The sequence below is a fragment of the Gadus chalcogrammus genome, chromosome 4, assembly GCF_026213295.1.
Source record: "Gadus chalcogrammus isolate NIFS_2021 chromosome 4, NIFS_Gcha_1.0, whole genome shotgun sequence".
Lineage (NCBI taxonomy): Eukaryota > Metazoa > Chordata > Actinopteri > Gadiformes > Gadidae > Gadus > Gadus chalcogrammus.
In genome coordinates this window covers 31,910,464-31,936,943 of record NC_079415.1, presented here as the reverse complement: position 1 = coordinate 31,936,943, position 26,480 = coordinate 31,910,464, and the positions used below count along the sequence as shown (strand labels likewise).

Genomic DNA, 26,480 nt, shown 5'->3' with positions numbered 1-26,480 from the left:
CAAACACCACAAAGTCTTGATGGATAGATTTTGTATCCCAAATCTGCATCAGTTATTCATCCACAAGTTTCTTGGAGATCTGATTTAATCAGCCTGCAAAGCAGTAGGCTGTAGCAGCTTTCCTCTGGAAGGACAATAATGTGACAATGACTTAGATCTGAAAACAGCTTGCAATGGCTAATCTACTTTACACCTTGTTGGAAATTGGAGACCGTTAATACAGAGTGTAACGAGATTCATAAAAGGTACGACAAAAACGAGAAATACATCATGTTAAAGAAAGGTCAGAGCATCACCAGACACCATTGGAACCACAAAATACATTTCTATGGGACTTCGGACAAACCATATAGCTGCATGTAATGTAATCCATTTACTATTTCAATGTTTGAATCCATAGAGACTGATTGAATAGATACAGGTCCATACAGGAGTATGCTCCGATAAACAGTATTATAAGCAACTACGTGCAACAAATTTAACCACAACATGGAGGTTTGATGACTGTTAAAGGGAATTTGGCAGTTGCTGGGTACAGCAGAGGCTATTGGAAATGCCATGATATTAGGCGTTTACATTTCAATTAAAACAATTCTCTTTATTTGTCCAAAAACAACAAAAAAAAAAAATATTTACTCACACACCTTTCACCGAATTGAAAAACACAAGAGAAGCAACGATGTGAGAAACGAGCGCAAAAAACTGCGGATAAAAAAAAAAAAAAAGTATAGTCGAATAATTGAAAATAGGCTGCTGAAAAAAAAAGAAAATCGATTAAGTCGACAAGCTTTATGAGGGCATACATTACACGGCGGCTCGCTCGGGCGGCCTCTGGAAGAGCCGTTGAACCCTGAAATGGGATTTCTCCGGAGAAACATTTCAGTTCGACAGCGTTTCGAAGCGACGCTACACGTTTCGCGCAGGGCCTTCTCCGGCGATGCGCAGTTAGCTCCTAGCACCGTTGGTCGGCTAATACAGCAGACAAGGTTTGGCTGCCAACCAGGCTGAGTGCAAACGTCGTGGGCTGGGGTTCATCTCCACAGCACACATACTTGTACGGTAATGAACAGAAGTGAGTCAAAGTGACATCTGCAGTATTTTTTTATGCAAAGAAAGTCTGGAAATCTTGCTGGAGTTTGTTGCTGATGAAAGTAATGATTGGTTAAAATATAGATGGTCTTTGATTGATACATTTGATTGTAGATGGCTATGTTGTTGCCAGCTGGAATGCATTTGAGTTCTCTCCAATATACACAACTTAACTAACATCCTTCAGCTAGATCCATTAAGCCATACCTGTTCCTTGATGACATGGAACCAGATATCCCTTCGCGATTGGATAAAAGCGTCTGCCAAATGCCTATATGAAGACAAAAAAAATGAAGACTATACTTTATCCTCTTTCCATCTGTGAGCTATAAAAGTAAAAAAAAAAACGTTGGATTGGTACGGAAACTGCGGTTACCATGCCAACGCGATCTGAGGGTTCATGTCGGGTGCCTCGGTAAAATTCAGGGTGGAGGGCTTCGCCGGTCTCTGGCATCGCGGTCCTTATGGAACCGGTTTTAGGAATAAACCCCCAATGGCAAGCAGTTCCTTCTGAGACTGGAGTCAAGAGTGGAACAAGCCAAGAGCAAGGGGAGGTACAGAGAAGAGGAGAGAGAACAGACGGAGGCAGGAATTAGAGACACAAATTGCAGGCCATTTTTCACACTCTTGTTGGTCTTCAGGCAGAAGGTGATTCTCGAAAAGTACGGTGAAAGTATCACACATCACAGAGTGTCGGTGGTGGTTGGTGGTTGAATTGAATGAATACATTTGAATGAAAAAAGCAGATTTCTCAAATAAAAGGGAATTATTCCCCGTCTTGTACAAAGTTCAAAAGGGGTTGTGGATTAAAAAATGAATTATGAAATTGAGCAAATTATTATTCATGTATTCACCAAATTGTCTGAATCAAACCAACATATTAAAATAATTTGCAGAAATGGGACTAGTCACAGAAAGGAGAATGTATCCATTATGCAACTGTATGGCAGAAGAACCATGCTCATTTGCTTTTAATTGAGGCGTAAAGAAACCTAACTACATTCAGCCTGATCTCTTTTATTCACATTTCAATAAACGTGGCGCATTTAAAGAAAATGCAATTTAGAGACGGTCTCACCCTTTAATAAGTGCAGCCTCAGTGGTATGATATGTACCGGAAAAATCAAGATTGAAACCCCGAAAATTACCATTTATATAAAAGTCCATTGGAAAATAAAAAACATAAAAAGCATTTAAGATCAGTTTCACTTTTTCCTACTGGATAATATTTCTATATGTCACGGCTACAATATCTACAACACTGTCATCTTCTGGCAGCGCATCAAGAAAAACACTAGGAATCTCCCATTTTAACACACCCATTTGCACCAAACCTTAAAGTTACGCACAAGATAACCCAAGGCTGTGGCTTTGATTCTGACATTCCTACCTGGAAATAGGCGATGCCATGACATCTCATCCCTGCCTTCAATTTCGTCTTTCATAGATATCGACGTGTCTGTGAACTGCAATGTTAAAACGGTAGAGGGGGTTTTGCCTGAATGGAACTCCCTTTCAAAAAACAAGTGAAGCGAAACAAGTGAAACCTCATGGCTGTTTCCACTGAATCCTAGTATGTATTACAAAATGTTACTTTTACTTAATATTTACTTTTATTTTTTACGTTGTTCGTTTTTTGTGCTGATGGTTTAGTTATCCATGCTTGTGTTTTTTAATTGGTTGTCTTGTGTGTTGATCTCTTGTATTCTTATATGTTATGTGTGGACCCCAGGAAGAGCAGCTGATGTCTATTGCAACATTTAATGGGGATCCAAATAAAATCCATCCAAATCCATCCCTGGCGAACATTATGTCTTGGGGGTAAGTGTACCGCCACTTTGGAGTAGTGCAGGAGGTACTCAGAAAAATAAAAATTCAAGTATCAATTAAAAAAAATACAATTCAAAAAATAAGCAGCCAACTAGTTGTATCCGGTTTTTTTTAGCAAGTATCATTCTAAAAAATAGAAAAAGAAAATTGCCAACAAGTTGTTTTTTTCTTTTTAACCCTGATCAAGTTCAATTCTAAAGGCTTCCGTTTTATGCTGGCCGGTGAAGAAGGCACTCAGCTGAAAAAATATCTTGAGGGGTACACTTGTTTAATCAGTTTGAGAAGTTTGAGAAGTTTGGCCTAGAATGAATGACTGAACTTTCTGTACTTTGCCGTCAAGTCAAATCTACTTAACCACACACCTACCACAGAGCTCTTCTATGCATTAGCGAAGATAAGAAGGACTTAGTTTATGCTCGCTTCATAACTTGCACAAGCCACATGGTCAAAGTTATTATGCACCGACACACAACGTTGCTTATCCACCCAGACATTTAATAAAAACTAGAAATGAAAAACACGACGCTCGGACAGCAAAGCTCCGACAGGATCAAAGGAGAACTCTCTGGGAACCGTTACTCACCGAACACAGTTGTTCCTGACGTCCAAACCAAATTGTGTGAGCAGGGTCCTATTTGTATACGGGGTGAGACCAATGATTTGCTGATTGGATTTCAATACCCAAACGTGGGCAGGTCTCGAGTGGCCAGGTCTTGCATTACACCCACCTCATATATCAACTCAAAGGCCTGTAAGGCCAGACAATAGATACATAGACCTAGGCGCCGCATGGACTGCCTTGATCCCTTTGCTCTGATAAGTTAATGTGGCCGACATCTTGGTGAGGGCAAGACCGGCCTGTAAACAAATACAAGTAAACATGGTTTACTTTTGTGTAATTTCCTTGGCAAACAGCACTATACAGATTACATCTGTAGGCTGATTTTAATTCATCTTTTTATAATATATTAGATAATATAATGTATTTTTATATGAAATAAACCCTTGATTCCACACACACACACACACACACACACACACACACACACACACACACACACACACACACACACACACACACACACACACACACACACACAACCTTCCCGCCCATGTTGCGTTTTAGCCATGGATTTTGTTCGAAAACAAAATCACAATCTCGAATGAATTGTGCAGCAGGAGCAACAAGGAGGTGCAATCAACACGGGCACACACAACAACGAACACTCACTCACTTACTTGCTCACTCACTCACTCACTAACCTACTCACTCACTCATACACTCAACTACTCACTACCTCACTCAATCACACTCACTCACACACACAGGGAGCGATTGTGAGCTTGCGATAAAGCAAGAAAAAAAAAGAAGGAAATCTCAATTTGATTTTGTGACGCCTCATTCTTTATCTGGCCCTGCTCATCCAATCCTCTCCAGGGAGTGTAGCCGAGCACTGATAAAAAGATGAAAAAACAAAAAGTGAAAAGTGAGGATCTCAAGGCGTTGGAGGCAAGCACTGGAAAAAAAAGTGAAAGGTGTTGATGGCAGTAAGTATAGCTTTGCATCTTCTCAAGGCATCGTAGCAGAGTGCAGATAAAAAAAGACAATAAAACGTAAAAACAACGTGAGAACCTCAAGGCATTTTAGGCGGTGCCGCTAAAAAAAAAATACAAAAAAATACAAACAAGCGAAAAGTGAAGTTCTCAAGGCATCGTTGCCGAGGACTGAAAAAAAAGGAGTGAAAGTTGGGAATGGCAGGAAGAATAGTGTTGATGGAACAGAGGATGGTGAAATGTGTCTGTGTGTGTGATTGGAGAGGAAGTTCACTTATCCCTAGGCATGTTACAGTGGTCTTGATAATGCACTAAAGATGGACGTCAACACACCATGGGTTATTTCCAGAAACGGGCGCTTCATGACGCCATGAATACAAGATGTCACCAGATGCCTTTGGGATGGAAATCCACATGAATGGTTTCCATTTGGCCTACGTGGAAATCCTTTCTTTCCATCTCTGCCGAATGCAAACCATTCATTTGGATTTCCGATTTTTTTTTCATGGCTGTCATATTCAGATCCTTTTGCTATACAGGTTCGCAATGGTTATGTTTTTATGGTGTGGCTGGTTGTGTGTGTGTGTGTGTGTGTGTGTGTGTGTGTGTGTGTGTGTGTGTGTGTGTGTGTGTGTGTGTGTGTGTGTGTGTGTGTGTGTGTGTGTGTGTGTGTGCGTGCGTGCGTGCGTGCGATCCCCATCGATGCTCTAAGGCGTAACATCTAACTCATTCTTGTTCTTCATCTCCTAAACAAGGTCAGGGCTCCTTAAATATACTAGAACTCTTTTAGTTTTTTCTCTCAAAAATGCAATTAGGTTAGCTTTGGCTATCTCACAGAAAGTGTCCTAATATGAACACACATATAGCTGAGGGGAATACCAAAAATGGGTCTCAGAAAAAAAGACGAAGATATGGCAGTATAAATAGGCTTGCATAGTGAAAGTGGTAGAAAGTCATCTTTTTCGGGTAGGCAATAGGATCATGTGTTCCAACTCTTTTTTTTTTTTTTCCCAACACTTTTTTTCTCGCTGATGGCTCCACAGGGCGAGGACGCTATACATTATTAGCATTATTAGCACATTTTGTCACAAAGTCAATGCTATTAGCCGCGGGGCGAGGCTATTAGCTAATAGCTGTCTGCCGCGCTGTGCGAGCAACCCTGAGCTGGGTGACTCAGCAGACGAACATACACAGGCACAGGAACACACAGTCCAGGATTCAAGGTCTGTCTGCGGAATCCAAGCGTCTATCAAAGACTGCCACGCATCCAGTAGCCTACTCGTATTTTAATCTAGAACAACTTTAACAGCTACATTGAAATAACCAGTAGATTGACGGTTTATACAGCACTTTTCTAACCAGTGGCCTCTCAAAGCGCTTTACAATATTGCCTAACATTCACCCATTCATGCACACTTTCACACACCGATGCACGGCATGCACGGCAACTCCCTTGCTCAGGGACAACTCGACACTCTGAGCCGGGGATCGAACTAGCGACCTTCCGGTTACCAGCCAACCCGCGCTACCTCCCGAGCCACATGTCGCAACAAAACGGTTCCTGCGCCTGTGTGGTTGGTTGTAAAAAAAAAATAAGTAATTTTGTTCGCGTTCTGTTAGAAAACACCTGAATGAAACGATTCTATAGCGACGGTGTGATCTCCCTTAAGGGTGAGGTTGTCGGGTGACGGTGTTGTCGAGTGCGAACTGAGGGGGTCTCGCTTGGCACAGTACAGCAGCCACAGCCGTGAGCCGAAGCAAAGATCAAAGTCTATACGTGTTTCTGTAGGGCCTGTTCTTTTCCGTCTGCACTCGAGGAAGAAGCTCTCGCTACAGTTGGCCAGCGTCGAGCGATTACCAACGGGGCGAGATAATCCTCACTTGATTTCATTTGTGTAACTCGGTTTGCGCTGCGACGGAAGAGGAGGACGCTGTAATGCGATACACAAGGCACGTAACATGAGGAAATAAATAAATAACGTTAATTAACTGCGCTGTGACTGGTGTTGTTGTTGTTTTTTCTCTCTCTTCTTCGCCGTCTTTTTTAGAGTGAAAAAAATAAAGCACCTCATTAAAGGTCTCCCTCTCTCTCCCTCTCTCTCCCTCTCCCTCTCTCTCTCTCTGAGTGGTCTCTCTCTCTCTCTCTCTCTCTCCCTCCCTGAGTGGTGTCTCTCCCCCTCGCTCGCTCTCCATCCAGATATTATGAAGCTTTTGGTAATTCCTGTTTCTATGGCAACCTGAGTCAAGTGATTCCACCGATGTCGGGGGAATGAAAAAAAATAGATAAAAAAATAAAAAAAATAAAAAGACAGAATGAAACCAGAGGCTGAAGTGTCTGAACACGGAGGCAATTGAAATCCGCTGTTAATGTTTGTCATCATACAATATTGTACATAAATAGAGGTATGGAGAGAGAGAGAGAGAGAGAGAGAGAGAGAGAGAGAGAGAGAGAGAGAGAGGGAGAGGGAGAGGGAGAGGGAGAGAGAGAGAGAGAGAGAGAGAGCGAGAGCGAGAGCGAGAGCGAAAGCGAGAGAGGTTTGTTTTATACACGTCAAGTCATTTTGCGCAAGAACGCCGATAAACGCGCTTGTGAAGCCCTCGTCTCGTGGATGGCACTCCGGGGCCTCTCCCCACGTCCCCTGGGGTCTCCAGTCTCCTCCTCCACGATAATTACTCACTTAAAGACAAATCAATTAACGAGTCAATCAATCCTACCGCCCCTCCCCCCACCACCACCACCACCCCCTGCCTCCGGCCCCTCCCCTGTCAATCTACTCCTCCGCGATCTCTCTCTCTCTCTCTCTCTAGACAAGCCCGATCGCCCACAGCAGGGGGAGCGACTGTTTTTACTATCCATAATTCGTCTTCCAGGTTCATATTGCCATCCCTGAGCAGCAAAAAAAAAACATAATCCTATGTCTGTGATTTGACGTGTGACTCACAATCACACTCATTCACGACGTTGGAGCGGTTTAAGAAAAAAGGCAAAAAAAAATAAAACCCGACACTCATGGACTCTTGATAGCGAAAGGAGCGGTTGAGTGTGATGGAGGTGGAGCCTTTGTTTTGCAGGCTTAACGGGATATTGTCAGTTTATATGAGGTGGGGGAATTAGGAGGGGAACGTACCCGTCAGAGTGAACACGTTGTCCTACATACGGCTTTAGAGCGCGTTGCTCATCGCCCGCAACCAGCCCCCAGGAAACCAGGGATCCCAAAATATGAAAAGTGCAAAGAATACAGGCTCCCTGCATGTTTTATGCAAAGATATGTTTTTAAATGTTGCCTGTCGTGAATTGTTTGGCGTGACGTCAATACGGTGAACCGGAAGAAACCGAAAGTAGTAACAGTGAATTTGGTTGCAATAGCGCTAAAGGCTTGCATCAGGACACTGTGTCGCTTAGCATGTGGGAGACAAGAATACAATCGAATAAAATAAAATAAATTTAAATATAATTTAACAATGTTCAATCAAATAAAATATAAGTTAGCATCATGATATTTTGGGTTTATAATGCATCGGCCCCATCCCTGAGTTTTTGTAATTTCCTTGCGTTTAGCCTAAGAACCAGATAGCTAGGCCTGGTTCATAGCTAGACAGGCGGGCTTGTTTTCGCTCAGAGATGGGAGAGTATAAACCAAAAATACCATGATACTTTCTTCTATTTGATCATATTGAACATTTTTAGATTCTATTTTAAATGTTGTATTTTATTCGATAGCCAGGCTAGCTAAGAACCAAGCTAGCTAAGTGAGTGGAATGCAACAAGACAACAAGTCACAAACCAGTAGACCAGCCCAGATGGCAGTCATTCACCCTGTCTCGCACTCTCCCCACATAGTGGCCCTCGCCACCTCTCCATCCTCAAATAACGTGACACAGATACCAGGGGCCCCCAGACGCCAGAGTCCCCACAGACAAACTTTTTCCATCTTCCTGCCTTCTCACACTCTGCTCCAATCTGCAGCATCTGAATCCAAAAGAGAATAATTCATAATTGGGTTATTTTGGGAGCGTGCCGGCAATGCACAGTGCACACGGGAACGACAGACACACACACACCCACACACCCCCACACACACACACACACACACACACACACAGCTACTGAACACATGCTACAAGTCACAAATTAGACAGATGTGCAATCCCCCGCAAAGACAAACACACACATAGGTTCGCACACCACTGCAGTGATTAGCTCATTTCAACTTCATTCTGCACGTCTGTGAGTGTACCATCTCGATAGTAGCAATGTACTTGTATATCTGGTCCTGCGCTCATTTACATTTAGGGCATTTAGCAGACTTATTAGTACATATGTCAGAGGAAAGAGATACGGTAAGGATGTTCATAGACCCAAGTGCCAAGCACTAACAATCAATAGGTTAACCCATTCCCGTCCACAACAAATATAGCTAGGATAAGATGCTACACAATGTGCGTAGTTCATGTACTGTAATGTGGTTTGTGTGTGTAGTTGTTGCAGGTGTCTTGTCTCGTGCATGAGGGAGTTTGACTCCCAATAGATCTGGAAGGTTCTTCGTTATAAACTCAATGTCTTCAGTCGAGGCCACCATGCTGCTGTATCTGAATCTGAATTCACTGAAAGTCACTTTTGATAAAAATGTGTCTGCTATCTGACTAAATAGCAATATCACAAGTACACACACTTGCAGACGCACACACAGACACACACAGACACAAAACCTGGCTTATTTCCACAGTCTTGATGAAATGTTTGCATAGATCAGAGCCAGACAAAGTGTACATGGCAGGTAAGAAAGCACACACAAGGAATCTGTTCCACAACAAAAACAATCAGTGAATGTGCAAATTAAGATGTGTGAGTGTGTGTGCTTGTGTGTGTGTGTTGCCATCACAAACAGCTGATTCGGTCAGACTGGCCGGTCGAGGAATATGTCCCCAATTTAAACCTTGCGTGTTTAATCTAAACGCATGCGGTGTGTCATCGCGGAGGTCGTGTTGGACCAAAGTGTTTGTGTGTGTGCGTCTATGTGTGTGAGTGCGTGCGTGTGCGTCTACGTATTTGTTTGTGTGTGAGTGCGTGCGTGTGCGTGTGTGTGTGTGTTTGTGTCTACTTGAGTGTGTGTGTGTGTGTGTGTGTGTGTGCATACGCGCGTGTGTGTGTCTACGTGCGTGTTTGTGTGTGTGTGTCTACGTTTGTGTGTGTGTGTGTGTGTGTGTGTGTCTACGTGCGTGTGTGTGTGTGTGTGTGTGAGAGGTGTCTTTAAAGAGTCTGGGAGCGGTTCCAGCCCAATGCGACCTGCACTGGCCAACCGATGCAAGCTCTAATGGTTTGTGCTAACAAACATTAAGCAGACACACACAACAAACAAACAGCCCTGACTTGTGTCGGTGTGTGTGTGTGTGTGTGTGTGTGTGTGTGTGTGTGTGTGTGTGTGTGTGTGTGTGTGTGTGTGTGTGTGTGTGTGTGTGTGTGTGTGTGTGTGTGAATGCAGTGGAGCTATGGGTCTCAATCCTTTTTTGAGGCTCTGAACCTATAATGTAAGCCAAACCCATACCTTTGTTCCCTTCTCATTGCCCACAAGTTGTTTTCACCATGACAACAGATGCAGGTGCTATCAATAAATCCTGGTCAAAACTACACTCTGCGTGTCTCTAGTGACACAACTTCAAAATCCTTCAAAATAATGGATTTCATGAAAGTGCACCATCTGATTTTTGGTCTATGTTGTCTATATTTATGATTCTCCTGAATCATAGATAGCAGGCCACCTCACTGGGCCAATGCAGTAAAGTAAAAAATAAATAATTATTTGTCTTTTGTTTTTATTGTTTTGTTAAATATCATGTTCTACATGTATTCATACAGAAGGAATACTACTCGCCCTTCAGCTGTCTCTGTGGATGTTTTTCCTTCTAATGGAGTAGATCTTGATCGAGTCTTCATTGTCGGTGTTGGACCGTTTTCATGAGCGATCGGGTTTCTCCCGCGAAGGCAATGACTGTGTTTTATTCCTCACTTTAATGCAATTCATCTCATCCTTATCTCGCACTCCCCTTTAACGTCTATTTCAGGTCCCAGCGCTGTAAAAAGGTGGGATTAATGACATTTGAATGTTTTATGAGGAGCGTATTTGTCAAAAGATGAAGAACGGCAAACGGTAATTCAGGCTTAAAATCTTAAAATGCTCAGCCAGTTTTTTCTTCATTTTTTTTGTTCTCGGCGGTGGTAGCTAAAATCGCTCAGGAGTTCAACAGCTAGCGGTTACCCGGTCATGTCCATTTGAGTAGACGATGCTATATTCCTCGATCATATGCACACAAGTAGTAAATGGGCAAACTCCTGTTTATGATTCATACATACACACACACGCATACATAAGCAGTTTGAGTCTACCTCGTGTATGAAAAGGGATAGATAAAGTTACCTTGCCTTGTATTCCTCCAACACAGTATTGACTTTGACCTTAATTGCAACTTAATGAGCTCTTAAGCCATACAAATACGTTATATATTCTAATTAGTCGTTTGGCCTACGCTTTCTAATGCCGTCGTGTCATACAATGATTACTGCTACTAAAACTCTTTCATAAATTTTCTTAAGCCGGGTCAATGTTGGCCCATTGTTGACACTTTCCCTCAAAGAGGGAATATAAATGAAAGGGTCCACTGCATTCTCACAGACACACACAAACACTTAAGCACACACACACACAAACAAACACTTAAGCACACACACACACACACACACACACACACACACACACACACACACACACACACACACACACACACACACACACACACACACACACACACACACACACACACACACACACACACACACACAAAAACAGCCGACAAACACGCCTGTATTCTTCACTAAATTGCAAAAATACACGTCGGCTATTCCTCTTGCTTATCTCATCGAATGTAAACGTGTATATGGATATTACACACAATAACACTCACAACTACCATTCCTTACACCAACCTACCATCCCAACCCCCAAAAAAAGAAATGCTTAGTCAGTTGTACAGAATAAAGCCTCTTTGTTTTGACAGGTTTTGATGAAGCGCACGGTTATTTTCACAGGGATAGCTTTTGCAAAGCGTCATAAATAAAACAAAATAACATAAATACAGAAAGAAAGAAAGCCGGGGACAATAAGAAAGAACAAGTATAACACAAACGCTGCCCTGACTTGGGCTGCAGTAAGGATTTGCGTTATAACAAGATTACATGCAAGGCGTTTCCGGTGCATGATGGGGAATATTGATAAACACTACTGTTCAAAAGTTTGGGATCCCCCAGACAATTTCATGTTGTCCATGGAAACTCACACTTTCATTCAACAGTTTTCAGCTGTGCTAACATAATTGCACAAGCGTTTTCTAATCATCAATTTGCCGTTCAACACGATTAAACAATATACCATTAGAATACAGGGGTGATGGTTGCTGGAAATGGACCTCTGTACCAGGGGCGTTTCTAGGGTTCTGAAAGATATCCGGGGCTAAGCCCAGAGGGAAAGGGAAAACAGAATTTTTTTGTTCATGCTTTATTGCGCATGCAGATTTTTCATAATGCTTTACCTAAATAAACAAAATGCGCAGTTTATTATGGCTTTAAATAGCTACCTGACTGCTCTGCTGCATATCCCCAGGCATCTAAAGTTCCATTCAAGATTTTTCAGAGTAAAATGAATACAAGTGAGACAGACCTTAAATGTACATGGATATATAAATATACATATGACTGGGGATTGGTTCATTCACTTAAGGTGGTAAACAGTCTGGTTATGTTTTTAAACCGTTTATTCTCTTGCCAGAAGGAGTATCTAGACAGATGCCCCTGGAATCCCCATGTTTGTTTCTAGTGTAAAGCAAGTAAAAAAAAAGAAAAAAGATCATATGACTGGGGATAGGTTAATTGACTTAAGGTGGTAAACAGTCTGGTTATGTTTTTAAACCGTTTATTCTCTTGCCAGAAGGAGCATCTAGACAGATGCCCCTGGAATCCCCATGTTTGTTCTAGTGTAAAGCAAGTAAAAAAAAATGAATAGATCAGGGCTAATTAAATAATATCCGGGGCTTTCGCGCCGAATGAAACAGCCTAGTGACGCCACTGCTCTGTACATACCATAAAAAAATCGGCAGTTTCCAGCTAGAATAGTCATATAATAGCCTGGCTATTACATACCAAGCCAATCGTAGACTGCACGTTGATCTGGGAAAGCTGCTTTCATTTTCTTCAGCACAAGAGGCGTGATCAACGGGCCTAGTTCAACTGACTCTGTACACGATTGGCTGCTTGCCGTTGCTTCCCTGTCGTCATTGTGTTAAACCAGCCAATAGCGCGCCAAGGGGAAAAGCCAGCTCGGTGATTGGATACCGCAAAAAACGTATCAGAAGCACGAAAGAAACGTGTTGCTCTTCTCCAGACCCTTGTGCAGGGCAAACTCAATTTGTTGGAAGAAATGGCGGGGCTACACAGGCTAGTCATATACCACATTAACAGACTATGTGGTATATGACTAGCCTAGGTCTTGTAACAGATCTAGACTGTATTTTTTATTGATTTAATGTTATCTTCATTTCTACATCTCTGTGACCCCAAACCTTTGAACAGTAGTATATATCGCTCTCTCTCGAAGCGACACACGTTGACTCCGTTACACGTATGTGTGCCGTGGTCCTTTGATCCTCATGCTCTCTTGATCTGTACTCCTCCTGTTCACTTTAATCTATGATTCCTGGTTCTACCCCCTTTCCCATCTCCTTGCTCTCCAATCCAACTCTCCTGCCATCTCGATCCACTAGCCCAAGAACATCCTGACTTCTCCAACCCTGCCCCTTGATTCTGCTCCTTTCTAGTTTTTGATTCCTAAGCTCTTCATCCATCCTCTTTCACCTTGACCCCTCCTGGCCACTCACTTCATTCTCCTCCGGCTTGTCCTTTTTTACTCTGACATGGTTTTAGCTCCCGGGCTGAAGAAAGAGAAGACAAAAGGAAGGAAGGAAAAAAATGAGGAGGAAATAAAGGAGGGAAATTGTATGGGAGTTGGAAGGGAGAGGGAAAGAGGCGAAGAAATGAGGGTATTAACAATTGAAGAAAGGATCCAGTAGAGGAAAAGCGAGCTAGCTGATTAAAAAAAATGCAAACTGTGTTTCGGTTTCAGCTAGCGGAAACAACTCGGTGTTAAGGCTTGAGCTAGGACTAGCTAAATCAATCGTGCTTTGCTCCGACTGAGTCCACCGGAACAATGTTGTTCTGCGTTCATGCTCTTCTCGTAGAAATAACCCTAGATAGTGACCCGGGCCCCTTTTACCGAAAGCATCGTTGGCCTAAGTGGATCGTGAAGTGCGTCGTACGAGCATCGTCCAGTTTTCACACAGTTTCCCGAAAGCATCGTTGGTAACGAACGTCGTGAAAATGCTCGTAGCTAACGAGGACTCCAGGGGTACTCATAGGATGCTAAGAGCATCGTTAGCCTACTATAGCCTCAGTGGCGTCACCAGCGGACATTCCGTGTATTGGATGTGTTTTATTAACACATCCAATACCACAGAATGCCCAGCTGGCACAAATTTGCAACCAAAAACAGTGGTTTCCGCCGATATATTAATCATAGACTACTGTTAGATTTAAACAGCAAAGATAGAGACATGTTAGAAGTCAACAATAACATAATTTATTGCAGCAATTTAAAATTCCAGAAATACATGCGCAGCCAAAATGTACCGATCAATCGCCACGTTACAGGGCATATAATAAAATCAAATGATTCCATTTCTCCTGTGTGGGAGGTCGATTTCGAGCTGCAGTTGCTGTCTCCCTCTGATTTTAATTCAACCATCGAGGTTAAAATGTCCTCATATTGATCAATGAAAGAAGACATGGGCTACTGTAGACATGAATCATCCTGTGACTAGCGGGTGTCGGATAATTTCTGCAGGCGACTTTTTGTTGCGATTGTTTGCATTAAGCACTGTAGGCGCTTCAGTGAGGCTGTGATGAAGTTCACTATTTATTGGACCGTTTCTAGACAGTAACAAACATCCCTGACCATAGTTAATCGCGTTTGTAGTCTACACTCAGACGTGAACTCATTATTGCATGCGGGTGTCTTCATTCATAAAAAAATTAAAACATTCGGGAGTATGCGATAATACAAATTATTCCAAAGAGGTCAAGACTCCGTGCGCAGCCCCGCCTTCTCCAGTGAAACAGGAAAGCCTGTGCCGTGACGAACGGGTTTACACAGGAAACTTGAGATAAGAAGGTGAAATCGCCGGGCGTGCCAAGCTGCGACCGAACCAGCTTGGCAGCGTAAAAAAACCTATAGCCTACATCATCCTGCCCAACAATATGGGCAGGATCTAGACCAAACTCTCCTAATCGGGTCAGCAATAGCCGTGTGTCAATGCCTAGTCTCTGCATTTGAACGATAATGAATGAATGGAACGTCGACAAAAATTCTAGACTAGAGAGTGCACGCCAATCACTGAAACCTTATGCAGAATCAGATAAAGTCAGCTCTCTTTGCTGCGCAAAGCATGTTTCAGAAATCAGCACCTAGATGTCACACAAGCTATTTTTGTTTTTGTAATATGGAAGGGGGGAAAATGCCGTGAAAAAATGTAAGCGCAGTGCATTCAGGATTAGGACCGATACATACATCGGACTAGGCCTAATCACTTGTGTTTTAATAACTTTAGCATTCAAATGATTGCAGCCTATTCTTTTCGTAGGCAACTCTGCTGTTGGCCTTGATGGGGAGACATTTTGACGCTTTTTAACCCCATTTTCCCTCAGTACGGAACCCATTTCAGCACCGTGTCAGTAGACAGGTACAATCCTACGAACGTCGTGAGTGCAGTGAACGCGCGTTCATGTTAAGAGGAATTTCGGGAAACGCACCAAAGAAATTCACGATGGTTCGCAAGATCCATCGTGAGAATGATCGTACGAGCGAAGATCCATCGTTATTGGGAAACGAGGCCCTGGATTATCGACTATCGACTGTCTAGGTCGCTGAAACAGACCCGTGCTTGGGTGAGAGCTAGCTAGAAACCTAGCATAGTTGCAGCTCGCCCCAAACAAAAACAGATTGTTTATTTCATTCTGTTTGTCGTCGTCTTATCACAGCGCCATAGCACTAGGTTGAAGATAGTTAGCTGGAATATCTTCTGTATTTTCTTTCAGGCTAGCTCCTGAAACAAACCTGCACTTGGTGGAAAGCAAGCTAGAAAGCTCAAGTCCAAGTTCAAGTTTATTACAGAGCCCTTTATAACCACAACAGTTGACCAAAATGCTCTACGGTTCAACTATCTATTTATGAAACGAACAAATAAAATAAAACCAATTAAAAGCACAAAAAGGAACCCACTAGACAAAAATACAACTCATATGGAATAAAACGAAAGAGAATAGTAATGAGTTTTTAGGAGGGATTTGAACATGGGCACTGAAGGGGCTAGCCTGAAAGCTAGCATTTTTTAGGCTAGCATTTTTGCAGCTCCCCCCCTCTAAAGAAAAGTTTGCTGGTATCATTCTGTTTGGCAGCGTCTTATCACCGCACAGCGGCCTTGGCACCGTGTTAAGGAACAAACGAGAGCGGCGGCATCTTAAAAGCATCGCGGCGCCGACCCCACCCGTCCGCCCGCCCCCACCCAAGTTCTCACATCAAGCAGCCACCGTGTCCTACATAAAAAAAAACAAAGTGACACCAAAAAACACAACGTGAAACGAAAGTTGTTCCTGGGGGTACTGAGCTGCGTGCTAACGGAGTAGCGAGCTGTAGCCACCCCGCCCCTCGTGCACAGAGCCACGTGAACTCAGTGTTTTTTTGTGTTTTGCTTTTTACTTTTGAGCACAGGCGTTGGAAACTAGGAAAGGCAAACATTTGCTTGCGATACAGTCATCATCGTCTCTCTCTCTCTATTAAAAAGTCGACCTCTCGCTCTCTCTCTCTCCAGTCAAACGTCTTTCTTCCACTCTCTCTCTCTCTCTCTCTCTCTTTGTGTCTAACCAACTCAATATATTTCTGAAACACGTGGAAACGCACACAACATTGTAACATTGTCTCCATTCCTGCTATTTATCTGTATACCTAAACCAACCTCTCATTCATGGTTTAGTGCGAAAGAAAACAGCCATTGACTTATGGACTTGGCAAATAAGCACTTTAGTTCATATTGTAAACAACACACACACACACGCGCGCACACATAATGTTTACAGACACACATATACACACACAATTAACCACAGTGTGTTATTACTGTAAATATAGTTTGATCTGGAAATATAGACTTACTTGAATAAATAGATCATAAATATTTTGTCTGTTAAGCCTTTTCAGACTGTAATGGTTATTAAGGGCTATACAAAAAATTGAATTGAAAATTGTATTAAAGAACTACTAAAAAACAAATTAATTTCTTCACTACCTTCAAGCTTTGCTTAACGCACTCAAACCAATGACAATTAACCATCATCATTTTATGTAGTGAATCTAAAGTCATACTTGTATTTATACCTGTGAATGTTGATCAATCGTACTTGTTAACCGCCATTGTTATCGACATTTTCCTGCATAAAACTTTTCCTTTTTCATCTTTTTAATTGTCAAACACAAATAAACCCAAACACATACACACACATATTAAAACTCACTTGAATCAACACACATATTTCCCAAACAACTTCAACACACACACACACACACACAAATATAAACACTCACACACATAAACACACACATACACAAATATAAACACACACATACAAATATTAACACACACACATGCACACACACACACACACACACACACACACACAAGTCACCCACACTATCAAACACACCCTAAAATATTATCACACACACAAAGACAGAGACAGAGACAGAGACAGAGACAGAGACAGAGACAGAGACAGAGAGAGAGAGAGAGAGAGAAGAGAACTTTGATGATGTTTAAAAGCACACAGGGAGCGGCCGGCGAAGGCCATGATTGATATTGCCCAGACAGCTCTGCTTCTCTCGCTCGTAATGGCGCTTTCAATTGAAACCTTTTGTTGCTGTCCAATAAATTCACCTGAAAGACGAGCTGAGGGAAGCGGTAAAAATCTGTTTGTTCGGATACAATTCCGACCAAGGAATGAAAAGGCAGTTACAATGCAGTACGGAGAGGGTCTCTCCACACGCGCACGTGTGTGTGTGTGTGTGTGTGTGTGTGTGTGTGTGTGTGTGTGTGTGTGTGTGTGTGTGTGTGTGTGTGTGTGTGTGTGTGTGTGTGTGTGTGTGTGTGTGTGTGTGTGTGTGTGTGTGTGTGTCCGTGTGTAGGGAGTGTGGTTTTGGTGAACCGCACGAGTGGCAGTTACCATGTAGTACAGAGAGCGTCTCTCCACATGCGTGTGTGCTTGTGGTGAAACGGAAGGAAGGAAAGAGGAGGAGGAGGAGGAGGAGGAGGAGGAGGAGGAGGAGGAGGAGGAAAAGAAAACGGGAAGGAAGAGGGAAGGAAGGAAGGAGGGAAAAGGGAAGAGGAAACTGGATGGAGGAAAGAGGAGGAGAAGGGAGGAAGGAATGAAGGAATAAGGAAAGGACAACTGGAAGGAAGGGAAGAAACAAGGAAAGGAAGTAGGAAGGAGAGGAATACTAAAAGGAAGAAGGAGGACGAGAAAGTAAGGAATAGATGAAGGATCGAAGGAATGTCCAATTATGAAAAGAGGACTAATGGTAGGGTGAGGTGCTGAAAGGAAGGCACGAAAAAAGAAGAAAACTAAACAAAAGGAGGGAGGAAAGAATCGATGAAGAGAGGTGTAAGAGAGACAGAGAGAGGTGACAAGACAAAGGAATTAACGATGGAAGGAGGGAAAGCAGCGAAGGAAAAGAAGCAAAGAAGAAGGAACAAAGTATACACAAGATGATAAATTGAATGGTGACGCAACATTGACCGAGTGGCTCGCACAAGCGGACACACACATCCCAAGGTGACACACACACTCACGCAAACACACGCACACACAAACAAGCGCACACACACAATCGCACACACCCTGATGACCCACACACACACCCGCACAGGCAAAAACACACACATACAAGCGCATGCACACCCACACATAGACACACACACATACGTGTGGGAGTTGACAGACTCCCACACGCGCACACACACTGATGACACACACACACCCGCAAACAAGCACAAACACTCACTCACACACATACATGCAGATACAAGGGCACATACACACCCCTTCACGCACACCTACAAACACAAGCGCACACACACACTCAGACACACCATGTGTGGGAGTAGACAGACTCCGTCCGTCCTCAGCTGCAAACTTAACGAATGACAGGAGAAACGGCCTTCATACAATTATCACTTCGGCGCGGTGCCTATAAGCGTCGCGCGGGCTTCTGTGTGAGTGACAGGAGAGACCGCCCCGGTTACCACCGCCCCGGAGCAATCTGCCCGGCGACGCGCCCCGCGGGCTAATGAAGACACGGCCCTCACAGACGTTCAGTGTACCGTCGCTGGAGGTAACGACGAGGGAAGGGAAGACACTGTTGAGCTAAGTTGAGACATGGTAGCACAGAGGATGCATATGAGTTCATCGGCTAATGTGTGTGATGTATGCCAGATCTGTTAAGTATAGATGTTAACACAGTAGCATAAAGAGCATGCATACAGTTAATCTGATACTGTGTGTGATGTATTCAAGATCAAGTACTTTATATATTTATAAATATATAAAGATCTGCATTTTCTTTTGACAAATTAACTTTGTCAGAGGAGGAACACTGTTCTGTTAAATTGAGATACAGTAGCTAACATAGCATGCATAGCGAGAGAGAGAGAGCTGTAGTTGCTTTGGATAAAAGCGTCTGCTAGACGCCCTAAATGTGAATGTATATTTTGTACATGATTTATGTATGAACGGCATGAATGTACCAAAGGAGAATGTAACCCCATTTCACTTACATAACGTGTTTGCCATGAATTCAACAGTATAATATATCATATATCGTAGTGTTGTAGTGTGGATGTGAGTCCCCGACAGATGGCACTTGTTTGATTCCCCCCCGCTTATGAAGTCCAACATGATAGCATCGTTGAGCTAGCATACTGAGCCAATAATTGGCTTATTGTGCCTTCTTAAAAGACACTTTTAACAGAGAGTCTACCCATATTCACATTTGAGTTTAAATGTCCTTCGAACTCTTATATATCCTTTAAATATATATATTTATACTTTTTCTTATCCTTTCCTACACTGTATTTGTTTCAAATGCACCAGATTTGTTTAAGCTATTGGTTTGTTTAAAGCTGTCGATTTTATGACTGTTAACAAATTATATAATTCTTATTAATAATAATATTATAACCTTAACCATCCTAACTGTTTCTTTTAAGACATATCTAAATTAACTGTAAGCCTCTTTCGGAATAAAGCATACACCACTTCCCATCAATGGGAGACGCTGCTAACTGCCTGCTACTGTGTAACCTCCTGAGGAAAATATCCTCTGGCGAAACCATGCAGGCATCCTTGAGCAAGGATAAACCCCCAACCCCCCCCCCCCCCCCCCCCCCCCCCCACACACCACCACCACCATCAACCCACAACCCACCCACATCTGAAGCCTCTTGTCTCTTTGTTTACTGTACATCTCTTTGGTTTAAAGCCTTACTCCAATTCCACTGCAGCGGTGGTTGATCACGATCGAGATCGCAGGACGCAACAAATCTGCTTTTTGTGTGCGCGCGTTGTTACGCAATCGCTGCGCAGATCACAGCGAACGGATTCCGCCTCGCGTGCCTCGTCCAACTAGTTTCTTTTTCGGCGCGCGCTCCGTAGTTCTGACGGGTAAAGTTTGTTTGTGTTTGGGTTGACGTCTCGCAGCGAGGCTGTCGAAGACACAGCAGGAAGTCTGCATGCACAGGCGAGTTAACAGGACATCAGATCTCCGTTACGCACTCGTTGGTTAATGCTGACCTACATCGTTTCGCCTGAGCGTCAGATGAGGAGGACGACATGAGCCCCCGTCGATCCAAGTTTGTACTTTTATCTTTGGTGGAAATTACCCTAACTTGTTTTCAATCAGGCGATTTTGATTTAAATGATTAAAATGGCCTCTTTGCCATTTGTCTCCCAAGCCAAGACAGACCAAAGGTTTACCTGCTGTGGCATCCCGGCCCGGGCCAATTAAGGACATGCAGAGCACCTGTGGAACAGGTGGAGAGGCAGGGCTTAAATAGCCTGCTTCTCCACTTATTCGGGGCTCTCCCAGCCCTGGAGCTCATGCACGGAGAGACCGGTCGATTCCTCCCAGGTTTTTTCGTTGTTGTGTTATTTTTTTTATTCATTAGACTTTGTTTGATTTTGGAATAAACTTGTCTTTTTGGCTTTTGCCCATCAAAGTTGTGTCCTGCTTCGGGAGGTGGTGGTTCGCTCACCGTGCCGGGTTACCACAATGGTTCGATTAAACCTATAGGCGTGGCTTATTTACCATTCCGCCCACTTCTGATGTAAATTGAGCTTAAACCGTGTTTTCGAGAGAAGACTCATGAACCACCTCCAGAACACCAGTGTCTCTGAATCAACCAGGTGTTGAATATTTAGCACCCTCCGAGCATACCTTACCCGAAAAAACAATTCCACAAAGTATGATATTAGTTTTTCATCAATTTGAGAGTTAAACGCGACAAAGAGACGTGTGAAGCACACACCTACAAAATCTTATCTTTTGAGTTCAATCCATCCGATCATTCACTGGGAACCAACTGTCATTTTTCAAATGTTAATACCAATAAGGTCATGTATTTTCAGCGCCATTCCAACAATTTCATCTACATGTGTGGACATATTCATTCAAATACACTCCAAAAGTATCACTGGCATTATTAGACCAGCTGGAGACTCTTTTAATCCAGATGAACACAAAGATTGTGTTGACAGAGATTCACAAAAGAGCATTGCAATTAAGTCTCTTGGCTGAGTTGAGCTTTTGACAATTTTGGACCAAGCCGATGTGTGTCAATAAAGCTCTCTTTAGGGCTTTTTTTTTTTAAAAGTTTGGTACACTAATATCTGGTTGATTATCATTATTTTTATTTGTCTACGGCCATTTTGTCACGTTTTTTTCAATAGCAGCACTCAATAGGGTGTGAATGATTCATCAGGAGAGGGAACAGAATGAAAGAGACACACAAAGACATCTCAAAATGGAGAACGGGCGGCAGTTTTGGCTTGCTGTGCTAACTGCTGCATTTAAGAAAAGTTTAAATATTGCAGCCTTTTCCCGCAGCTGCAAGAATCAAGATGAAAAATACAACCAAAACGACTCGCAAGGCATGTAATCTTGTGTGGTGTCGACGATATGAATACTCAGTTATGTAACCGGATTGGAGAAAAAAAAGAAGGCATGCCCAAGCTGTTACATTGCATGAATGTCTCCACACTAAGCAGTAAAACCGTCAACAGATCGTCAGTTTCTTATCCTTTGATTTGTACACCCATCCCTTTGACACAAACTGGTTTTTTTTTACTAACGGACTGAATGCGTCTGATTAAGAAACCACTCCAAAGACGGTAAACACAATTGTCCAATATTTCCGAAGCACAAACAACCACCCAGTTCCAAAAAAAAAAAGACAAGGAACAATTATTTGCTGTCTGCCTCGCACACTGCGTTTATTAAACCCTCATCCAGTCAGCCATTCTAGCAGATCATCAATTCATCAAACGAGGGAACTCCCTTCCCGCCTGCATTATAGCGATTTATGAAAAGGTCAGTCAACAAAATATTTGCCTCTCAAAGTGCGAACATTCAGCATTTTAATTAACGGATAGAAGGTTGCCCGATGGAAGAAGAAAGAGTTCCTGAGATCAGCTCAGTAAAAGCCTGTGGCAGTACAACCTAGATACACGAACCCCGGATCAAATGGCAACGCAAAGTTTTACATTTTCTTTGCGAGCGTTCAAAACAATCACCACCTCGTCGCTTGGAATTGCAGTTTCCCCCTGCACTATATTGAACAGGTTTTTATATTATTGAAAAATAGAAAAACTATTTCTCGTCGACTCTAAAGAACGAAATCCTAATATGATGACGATTGCTAGTGCCTGACAATCAATCAGTTGAACTCAATTGAACGCAGTGCTTACTCCTCAAACTCCCCTTGGAACTGTCAACACTTCTTAGCATAAATTGTTGGTTGACAACACTTTTTACGTCCCGACCGTGTAGAGAAAGCCATCTTTCTATGTCATAGATGTGTATTTTTTGAACACGATAAAGATGTCAGAGATCGTTGAAATGTAATGCAGATTCCAGCCATAAATAGAGAACAGGGTGTCTGATGGCCCACATAGAGTGTGTATATATAGATATGTTAAGCAAACGGAGACACACACTCTTATGCTGTTTGTGAGGACCTCTTCATGGGGGCTGTGTTTGCTAAGGACCCCAAATGAGTGGTTTCCTCTCAAACACCCGATCGAGTGCTAAAGAGGCTGGATATGGGAAGATGGATGACTATGATAGATGTGTATTTGAGTGTGTGAGAGATAAGAGAGAATGGGTGTTTCTCTCTGTGTGTGTGTGTGTGTGTGTGTGTGTGTGTGTGTGTGTGTGTGTGTGTGTGTGTGTGTGTGTGTGTGTGTGTGTGTGTGTGTGTGTGTGTGTGTGTGTGTGTGTGTGTGTGTGTGTGCGCGTGTGCGTGTGTGTGTATATGTGTGTGCATATGCACACGTCTGTGTATATCTGGGTATACAAAATGATGGGAGACTGACTGCGTTTGTATGTGTGTTTGTATGTTTGTACACTCATGTGTGTATATGTAAGTGTATATGAATATGAATGTGTGTGGGAGATTATGAGAGTGCGTGATGATATGTCTCTGTATGTGTCTACACGTGTTTGGTATGTGTGTGCATGTTTGTGCATCCAAATGCGTGTGTACGTTTGAACATCTGTGAATATGTGTGTGGGAGACAATGCGTGTCTATGTGTGTGTGCGTGTCTCTGTGTGTGTGTGTGTGTGTGTGTGTGTGTGTGTGTGTGTGTGTGTGTGTGTGTATAGGAATATGTGTGGGAATATCACAAACAAGTAAGAAAACAACAAAAGGACAAAATGAGTGTGGGTTCCAGAGATTGAATACGCTATTCTCAGAGGAGCAGAGTGGGTTATGTAACACTGGCTTGTGAGTAATTACCAACAGCACACACAGCGTCATCTCTGTAGCACTTGATGTGCACTGGTGACTCTGACGCACGCACGCACGCACGCACGCACGCACACACACACACACACACACACACACACACACACACACACACACACACACACACACACACACACACACACACACACACACACACACACACACACACACACACACACACACACACACACACACACACACACACACACACGAACCCAAAGACAAGCCAACACACACACACACACAGACAGGCTCGCAAGCACACACACACACACACACACACACACACACACACAGACACACAGACACACACACACACACACACAGCAGGTCAAGGCTTTCGTCATAAAGAATCAATTGAATAAAGCACTTGTTGAGTTGGCCGGGACTTGGTTCTCGCGGTTAACCTTCTCGACCCATGTGCGTGTGTGTCTGTGTGTGTTTGTGTGTCTCTGTGAACCGCATACGAGCAGGCAGGCATTCACATTGATGATCTCCTGTGGATACATCTATACATCTACGTATGCATCCATGCTTGCTCTATGTATCTGTGTATCTGTGAATGCATGTAATATGAGTTTCTTAAGCCCATGGGGACAGCAGACGCCACTCCACGACTGGATCAGTGTCGGATGAAAATGAAATGAATACATCAGCCTTTCATATCCATGGCTGCAGTTTATGATAGTAAGCATATGCACATACATGTCCCGTGTGGAGCACAATGATTGGTTTTACATCTGCGGGTTTCCATACAGCCCCCTGTGCACGCGTGTTCCTAGGCAAAGTGCGAGCCGTACGAATGAGTCATTTGGATGGAGGCAGTACCAAGATGCTGTCCAAAAGAGACAACCATTATTCTTTTGTACATTTTTAAAACACCCCGCCTAAAGGAGACCATCGGAAGCTAGGCTGCGGCGCTCCGAGAACACGGCCTGGAGAAAAAAAGGGAAAGAAACGAAGACGGCAACCAAAGCAAAAGGCCAATATGAAAGAAACGGCTGTCACCTGTCGAGACGGTTGGAGAAACAGAGTCTACCTCAGGGGGGGACATATTTAAATAAATAACATCTCAGTGAATTCTATTCCATCTTAGCCTCGCATCAATCTCTCGCAATTTCATCCCCCTCTTGTGTTGTGAAATAAGTGGATATATATATATATATGTATGTATATATATATATCCACTTATTTATATATATATATATTTATACATATAAATAAAGATGTTTGCACAGAATAAATTCCCAGAATGGGGAGGATTGTCAGAGGAGTCTGTTTCTTTCGAGGTTAGCTTCCGGCGTGATCTAGTTCAAGGCTTCTGGGAGAAGCACTCTGTTTAATCCGGGGTGAGGGGTTAACTGAATATACCCCGGCCCTCGCCATCATACAAGGCTGAGTTGCTTTGGGACATGTCTTATTAACTATTACATGGAGCTCCAGTTTTTCATGAAGTCCTAGCCAGCTCAGAGCTATTTTTGGCGGTTGGGCTGTTTAGCGGCTAACCTTTAGTCAATTTGAGCGCCAGGCTTCTTAATTGCTTAATTGTTAATTTTAGCATAGCACTGGAATGACATACTAATTGAAACCATAAAAGGTGTCCTAATTTGGCCTAGGGCTGGTCATAAAAAAGCAAAGTTTGTATAAGGCTAGGTTTTAGAGCGCGATAAATACAGTAGGGTTTATATCAACTGTCAAACTTCAGTCCCCCGAGATCACCCCAACGAGAAATTGGATGGCGGTACTAAAAAGTCGGAATGTGTACTGTAAACGTTATTATTAAAGTATCACTAAACTGTTAGACTGCATTTATTTCTCTTTATGGATTTGAATTGGTTTGCACTCACAAATAGTACTTTGTGTAGCATCTTATCCATCTTTCTTGCATTCAGGGAATGGGTTAACCTAGCGATTGTTAGTGCTTGGCACTAGGTTTTATGAATATCCTTACCAGTCCGAAAGTGATACATTGTGGTTTTCTTCTTCTGACAAATGTAGTTCATGTAAGTCGCTTTGAATTAAAGCGTCTGGTGAATCAATGTAAATGTAAAGTAATTCACTGCAATTCTTGCAACTGCATTGATGCATCTTTTCAACTTGGTAGACGTTTTAGCCGTCCAAACAGCTGATCCACAGTATTTTTACATACATAGTTAACATTTGAATTAGCAGCGTCGTTTTAACACAGATAATAAACCCATCGCATTAGAGGTTGTAATTAACCGAAATAACTGCCACGCTTTCATCCAATCAAATAGAGCTAGCGTGAGAAGAGGCCAGAGGTAATCTAACCACCCCACCTCACCCTACGCACACACAACACGATGTCCCTGTGCAAAATAAGGCGCAACCCCAACGTCAAAACGCATATTTCACATTCACATTTTGCAACACGCTAAGTAACGTAAGTAACAAACTGCCAGCCTGGTTAGCGAGAGGCTTCATCGCGGCTCATCGCTGTCTATTTGGCAGGACCAGTAATTAGAAAACTAGGCCATATTGCAATGGGAGATAATTAACGTTAGCCTGTTCCTGGGAGGTTGACGGTGAGCTAGGAGTCGGGGCGAGGGGGGGGGGGTTGACATAGTGCAATTCAATTACGCTCTCCCCCATGGGCCCCCTGAGAAATCCAGAACATGGGACATCTAAATTAGGCACATGACAAATCTGTCACGGAATCGAGACGGGATCAGGTCATGGGGGGATAGCGAGCTAGCTAGTTTAGCTCACTCGTTCTGGTTATTTTCCAACCACGCCGGCATGACTTTTTTCCCAG

The 26,480-nt window shown here is 43.0% G+C and overlaps 1 long non-coding RNA gene across 2 annotated transcripts; it reads right to left on the bottom strand.

Annotated features, from left to right (window-relative positions):
* Positions 1-22: 22 nt before the first annotated feature.
* On the bottom strand, positions 23-3,518 carry LOC130381304 (uncharacterized). 2 transcript variants are annotated; one of them, XR_008895371.1, is made up of 4 exons: positions 3,503-3,518; positions 1,466-1,605; positions 1,297-1,360; positions 23-1,142 (listed from the first exon to the last, which is right to left on the bottom strand). It is a non-coding gene; the product is annotated as an uncharacterized LOC130381304 (long non-coding RNA). The 2 variants fall into 2 exon arrangements; XR_008895370.1 differs by having other exon boundaries at positions 23-1,360.
* Positions 3,519-26,480: the final 22,962 nt, after the last annotated feature.